The sequence below is a fragment of the Chaetura pelagica genome, unplaced genomic scaffold (assembly GCF_000747805.2).
Source record: "Chaetura pelagica isolate M959 unplaced genomic scaffold, ChaPel_1.0 scaffold275, whole genome shotgun sequence".
NCBI classification, from domain to species: domain Eukaryota; kingdom Metazoa; phylum Chordata; class Aves; order Apodiformes; family Apodidae; genus Chaetura; species Chaetura pelagica.
Genome location: NW_009953486.1, coordinates 5,648,099 through 5,655,804, shown reverse-complemented (window position 1 = coordinate 5,655,804; position 7,706 = coordinate 5,648,099).

Here is a 7,706-nt window from a genome sequence, read left to right as displayed (position 1 = left end):
CAAAAGTGTCTCCCTTAAAAAGTCCCTCCACTAGGAGATAGACACGATATTGATAGTCCTTGCTACTCTGAAAGTGCAACCAACCGACTAAAATGAAGTACAAAAAAACAAACAAGAAACCCAAACACACAACCAACCCAAGTTCTCTATAAATAGAGATCTTATCCCAGAAGAAATGAAACACAGAAATGACCAACACTCTATTTAGTCCACTACAGACCCTCCTTTTGTGCAGTGGTGCCTAATACTGACCTCTGAGTACAACTCCTTAATCTGAAATAGGGGTTATTCCAGCAAAATTATTAAATACATATTTTCTAAGAGTTGATTTTCTAATATAAATAACCTCAGGTCCAAAGCACAGAAGAATCCTGAAGTAACAGGGAAGTGGAGCATTCCCCCTAACTTTTTTTTTCTTCTAAAATAGCAAAGTATGTATAGTCTGCCCAGTAGAAACTGTGTTTAAAATCAGTGTATTGAATGAAGATAAGCCAAGGCATATCCAGATTTACACTTAAGAGTCTATGTATATGTCACAAAACCCAAAGTTTGCTATCACTGTTTTGTTATATTTATGCTGTATAAATCCACCTAGTAATCAAAGCCTCACATGATCAATTAAGTTTGCTGTGATGATTTGTGATGTTTCTAGACTTCAGGTAACTCTCTGTTTAAATGACCAAAACAAAAGCAACTGTTCTAAACAGGTTCCACAAAACTAAAGATGTAATAACAGAAATCCCCTCTCTTCATCCAAAGTAACTGCTGCTGAAAATTACCCATGACCAATTTCAAATGAGAATTTGGAAACAGGCAGTAATCGTTCTTATTGTCTTACTGAGACAGAGCTACTCCTGGTGCACTTCCAGGAAAGCCCACACTGATGTAACACTAATGAACACTGCCATTTACAGGCATGAATCTGTGCAAACAATACTTCTTGTGTAGTAGCAAATTCACCTAAGAATTAAAAATGCTTGTTTCATACACTGTAGGTTTAAGTGGCAGTATTCTGTTCTACCCTAATTGTAACAAAATTTATCTAGCCCTTCTCACTGCCCAGATACACCTAAAACAAGAAAATAAACCTATAGTTCTGTAGAAAGTTTGACTTGACTTTAGCTTGCAATACTGAATTACTGGATTTATTTCAAATATTAAAAAGTCTCACATTTTTAGACTTGAAAACTGTGTATTTTTCTTTTTAGAATAGATAGCGCTGTAGTCTAAACTATGAAATAAATAGACAAAAACAAATCCCCTATTTTTCTCCTAAAATTAGTTGAAATGTAGCCTTGTCAAACCTTCCTGAATTTGACCTGAACAGAATTCTAGATCCATTGATGTGATTTAATACAAGATTTTTAACTCCAAGAGTCCTTAATGTCCTCTTAATTTTCATATGCATGAATTATCCAGTTTGCAGATTAAACCAGACTCTGCCACCTCCAGGAACACCCCTTGCTGCAGAGTAAATGACACAGAGTACATGCTACTACACTGCCTGGCCTTATTTACTGCTAGATAATTTATAGTGGTTTTTTTTTTGTTTTTAATGGGAGTTGAATGTATTTTATTCTTGTAACCTGATATCTATTCTATACAATAGGGCTTGCTTTATGTACGTCTCCTCCTTGTCCCTTCAGCTCCCTTATTTTCAAAGGCAACTGAAAGTGAACTAATCAGCACATTAAATATTGTCAGATGATGGCAAGTTTTCTGACAGACACTGCTTAAACATTTGCTTTTTTTCTTAAGTATTTACTTAATAGAAGTACCTTTACACAAATTTCTTCTATCAGCAGACGCTGAACTAGTTTAGCAACCTTTGTTTTTTGTGTGACCTTATCTTTTGGTCTTTCATTTTCATTTAAACCAATGTTAAACGACGTGGCTGAGATTATTAAAAGAAGCATTATGTAGGCTACAGGAAACGAATGTGGGATTGTTTTAAATCTCTTCCTCAATCATCATCCATTTGTACAGTGTTTTTTCTTTTTTGGTTCAATTACTAATAGACACTTAACAGCGTGGCTGCCGGCAGCACACCCACTGCAACTCAAAGGTACTATTTTTGTATAGTCTGGCAGGCCTGCAGTGTTCCCGTGGCCTTTGTACAAATAGTTTCATGTCTAATTTATATCATTTTAGTGCGTGCAGTTAATGCCAGTGTGGCAATCTGTAGCCACTTGCACATGTTGCTGCAGAGTCTTTACGTTTAAAGTCCTCAAACTGCCTTTCTACAGGGAGATGAAGAAAGTGGCCCGTGTTGATACATCAAATGAACAACTGTCCAGCATCAAAGCTCTGTTGTAGATTTAAAGCAAAGATGCATAAGTCATTACTGAAGAAATCAAGTAAAGTATATAAATGCAGAGAACAAAGGTTTGTGCATTCTAATACAAAGGAAAAGCAGCTCCATCCTGAGTACTGATGCAAAATGCAGATTGGGGTGAACAGGAAGGCAAAAGAGTGTTCTTGGGACAATTCTCAAAAGCTGGGGTTTTATTTGCATAACAGATCAGATGATTACAAGACCTGCCATCTCTTATTTCTGTCATCGCACAGGAAAAAGAAATAACAGAATGTGTCTTGTGGCTGATCATGTGACCAAAAAACTGAACAACATGAACCTTCTCCTGGACTGTCTACAGAGAAATCACAGGACATGGTTTGTTTGCACAAGCTATTTGATGAATCATTGTGAACAAATAGACTTCGATCAGGTGATTTAAAACCAAAAAAAGGGTTAAATTAGATTATTTGTGGTGACTGTGATAAAAACTGTAGGTGGCTTATTTTATCTCATTCCACAACATACTACTTTTTATCTAAACAGATTAGCCAATGCCTAAGTTTAAGGCATTTAAGTACCTCATGATAAAGCAAAACACACTGAGGAATAATTTGAGTGAAGAAGAAGAAAGTTTAGAGCTTCTTGTAGTTCTGATTTGGGGCTCTTATTTAATTTAGCCTAGTCTGCTCATTCCAAAGCCAAACTGATGTTATAAATGTTGCTTGCCCTACTCCAGATACTACAAGTATTTTTTTTCTTTTTAAGCACACTAATATTCAAACATCTGTGTGGAAACAAAATCAGCAGTTTCTCTTTCTCTGACATAGATAGCACCAACGGCTCTCGCACAAACAGGCAGGAGCTTTCAGATAACTTATCTGTCACTGCACACAGGCTGGGTATAGATCCCCAAATCTTCCTAGATGTATCAGGTTCCAGAATTAGGGTTTCTGTTCTATTCCATTGTCACTCGGTAGGCTTTGAAGAAGGAACTGCTCTTCCTGCTTCACAGAATAAATCATCCTGCAAAATATTGATCATTCTGTTCCAATAAACCACTCTGTACCTTGCAAACTATATTCTTAGCTGTACTTGGTGGATTGTTCATCTTTCAGCACTCTCTCCCTCTCCAGAGTTTTATTGACAAGCCTAAAATAACTGATTTCTTAGAGCACAGATGTGCTCTTTCTAAGAAAATCTGCACCAAGATGCTCAGAAAAGCATTGCTCCATGTGGGAAGTTGCATTTCACAAGCCTCTCACGACACTGCCTCCGTTCTGCATGCCAATAAGCCCAGGCACAGGCCCTCAGAGGTAAGCACTGCTTTTATTTGGTCTTTAGGCTTTGATAGAGTATTAGCTGCTGTGTGATCTTTATTGGGAGCAAGGAAACACTATGTAGTTTTGTCAGGCAGTGGCAGATGTGAAGCAGTGTGGAGATTTTTATGCTTTGTTTTTTACTCCCAGGAACTTCTGACAGCCGTGCAAACAAACATTTGGCCATATAGCATGTGTCAGTGTACAACATACATTGGATTGTGCTTTTTATTTTCAGCTTTTATTCACTATAATGGGGGTATGGTAAGAAAAGAACTACCTGAAAATACGCCTTTCCTCACTATGCTTTTTAACATCTTATTAACCACAGCTCTTACTCTGTCTGCTTGTATTACACACGTACATGAACACAGAGAAGGAAGCATATAAACTAGATTTATGCTGCTTGCCCAAATTCATCTTGGGGACACTCCCTATTTTCTATAACCAATCCCACAAGCAGCTTGGCCCCCAGACTGGGCAGGGGCAGCAACTCTTCAGGCTCAGTGAGGTGAAGATGTGCATCCATGGCCCTTACATCTGGGAAGGCATTGTCCTGCACTGGAAGTGGAAACCTGTGTCCATCCCAGGCACTGCTCCCTACTCCCCAAGCACCCCAAAAGCTCAGAGCTCCAGCCTATGCCACCTCTTCCCTTCCAAGAGGATGACTGACTTAACAGGAACAGCACTACTGATAACATTTAACAGAAATGCAACAGGAACACCTAAGTAGGTTCTCTCACTCTTCCTTACACTGGGCAAGGCTATAGAGAAATGTAATAATCTTTACTAGGCCAAATGAAAAAAATGGTTTTCTCCTTCCAGAAAGTGTTAAAACATATATATAAAAATCCTCTGCTTTGTTACCTAGGCCTTTGTCTATCATGGGATTCAAATGCATAGAGCAGCTGTAAGCACAAGGATCTAAATTTAAATTTAGTTTAGTCTTTCTTTTCCCTTGTTATCTAAGTATCTGCTCCCTTCCAATAATTTTTCTTCTAACCTGTGAGTTGTGATTAAAAGGTGAACTGCTAATTGCTTCAGCCAACAAGCTTAAATACCACCTATCACCAAAAAAATCTCAGTGCAGTGATGTACCTGTCCGAACCAATCGAAGATCCTGAACATGTGCCTCATTTACACAAAAATTTGATCAGGATCCCTGACTCATATCTGCCTGAACCAGCACACCGACACTGAATACCAGGAACTTCAGACACCAAGCTGTGTAGGAATAATCCTTTATCTTTAAAGAGAGCTCAGAATACAATTTTTCCGTTATTTACCTGAAATATGTACTAGCCAGTTTTTTAGAAGAGTTTCACTATTTTCAGTCTCAGGAAATACCATAGTTCCTAAGAGCCACAGCCACAAACCAGAACCCAATTGTGTGAACGACTGTACAAAAAGCCTGAGAGACTTCTCAAAGACAATGCCTTTGCCCATTTAGATTGAAACTAGGAAACCAAAATGTTTCCTTTATACTAAGTGATAATGCAAACTCTATATAGGTCCTGCTGATTGTGCTTTTTAACCCAGATGAATCTGTACTAGAAATAATACCGGAAATGCTGGCAACTTATTTCTCAACTTCAGCTTAGGGCAGGGACCATGAATACTTTGTACCCGGGCCGACTGCAGGGTGAAACTACCTCCTTTTAAAGGCGACTGATCCTGGAGTAGCTTTTCTGCTGAGGTTACAGAGATGACAAGTTAAGGATCCCAGTCGTCCTGGTGTACACAAGGCACTCTCATTAATTACTCAGCTGTCTGTCCTAGCTCAGCCTATTGTGACAGGTATGACTGCACTCCTATTTTAGTAATGCAGTTATGGTTGCATACAGTGTTCAATTAATTATGTACCTAACTAGGCAATTATGTATCTCACAAAGCAGTTATACAGTTATCTGACTTGTATGTGAACTGAAAGCACACAACTGTCTGTACACCTGTATATATACACTTATGACAGATGTAAATCACAAATCAGTTGTGTTTGCTTAACAGTGTGCAATTGTCAGGCATCAGTCCCATTTATATTTTGTACCAGACACGCTTCAGTTCTTTCCATTAGGTAACAGCTTTCCTAACTGGGTGGCAGTGTTAGGAGGGAAGGTTTACAGTAAGAGATTTCATGGGTCTCAAGCAGAAAATTGAAAGTTGTTTTCTGAGAAGGATATGGTGAGAGTAAACAGTGTAGTTTTTCTTCAAAGTGATGTGGTAAAGTACACAGGTAAGCATGTTTCCTCCCAACCAGCCACCTGTCCCAGCACTGCCTTTGTCTCCCTCGTCATTAGTATTGTTTCTATTTCCTTCTTAGTATGAGAGAAAGACAAAACCATATCTACTACAATAGCACAAAAAGTTATTTCTGTGTTTTGTAGACCAGATCTCTCGACCTTTTTGTTTCTTTTGCATTTGAAAAGCAAAGAGAATATGTCTTTTCACACACATAAGGTACTTGTTCTTATTTATCCTCTTTTTGATTTAAAAGTACTTCTGTGGTGCCTGCTTAACATTCACGTCACACTGTGCATAGATTTTTAGGCACATTATTTTTTGCTGTCCTAACTACATTGGTTTTGGCAAGACGGCAGATGAAGAAACCAGAGGTCTCATTTCCCTTTTATCCTCACCCCTCTCCCCTTCAGTGACACATCTTCACTTGTGTTTGCCCCACTCCCACAGTCACACGCCCCACATCACCTTTTAATCACTGGGATCCCAGACCAACTACCTAGTGAAACTGTTTCCAGTCATCCCTTGAACGGTGCTGAGCAGGAGAATGAAACCATACAGCAGTATTGCTTTATTCTTTGTGAAGGAGGGTAGGATTAACAGGAAACCTGAACAGAGATTATTGGACTCAACATCGAGCTTGAGCTGTAAATCCCGAAAAATAAATTAAAAAAAAATAATCAAAGTGTAAAGAGAGGAAGAGGCAGGGAGGTTTGGAGGAGTGTGCTGTTGTCCCGAGCACAGCACTGAGCTGTAGTTAGGATAAGCCACCATTTTGCTGAGGCTGCAGAAGCGTTATTTACCCAGAGCACTGCTGTGAAGAAATTGCTCTGACAACATTTTAGAGGACCCTTTCATTAGCCTCCCTCCATGATCAGAAACGTCCTCCTAAAGAAAACCGATAATTTTGAGTTTACCAAAATGGTGTCTCCCAGCGTCTCCTCTCTTCCCCTGCAGCGATATCCCCATCCCTGGCACATCTGCACCTATAAGCACCTCTCCTCCCTGATCTCTATGCAAATTCTGATCATGTAGCTTTGAGTTTTCGTTTCTTTGAAGTTGTGCTTTTGTGTGTGGTGTTTATTTTGTTGGTTAGTTTTCTGTTTGGTTTGTTTTTTGTTTTGTTGTGTCCTTTTTTTTTTTCCTTGTCTCCAGGTTTCTATGAATGGGAGGACAGGAAAAAAACCTGCAAGTGCAACTGCTTGAATAGTTTTAGCGGCTGAAACGTCCAGGAAACTAAGTCCAAGTGCCCTCTGCTGGCATTGGAAAGAAAGAGGTGCCTGGAGAGCGTGGGTGCGGAGAGGAGGGGGTGGCAAAAAGAGGAGGGAAGTGATATTAAGCAATAGTAAAAGGAAACTGTGTCAATAAAGTGGGTATAATCGCATAGCAAAGCTATTAAATTGTTGGCAGGCTGGGTTGTTAGTGTAATGTACAGTACATGCCAAAAAGCACGTTGCTGGTACAAAAGCAGTAACAAGCCAGGATGTTGAAACAACTTCTGTTTTGGGGGTGGGGAAGGGGAGATAATTAAACTCTTTTTAGTGTAAAGTAATGTCTGTACTTCTGATGCAGAAGATAGTTTCTTCTCTTTTTTTCTTTTTAAATTTTTGGCTCTTAAATTTCACCTTGGAAAAAATTTTGAGGGAGGTAAGAAGGAAAACTTTTGATTATTTAGTACTTAATGTCTTTATTTTAAAGCTGAGAAAAGCAGTTGTGCAACAATTACATTACCACATGAATCTGGTCCTGGAAGAAATTATATCATGTGTTCTTATGGGAACATAATCCATGAGGTCCCAGGAATGCTGGGATTGTGTGTGTGCGTATGCACGCACACACACTAACAAAACAGTTCA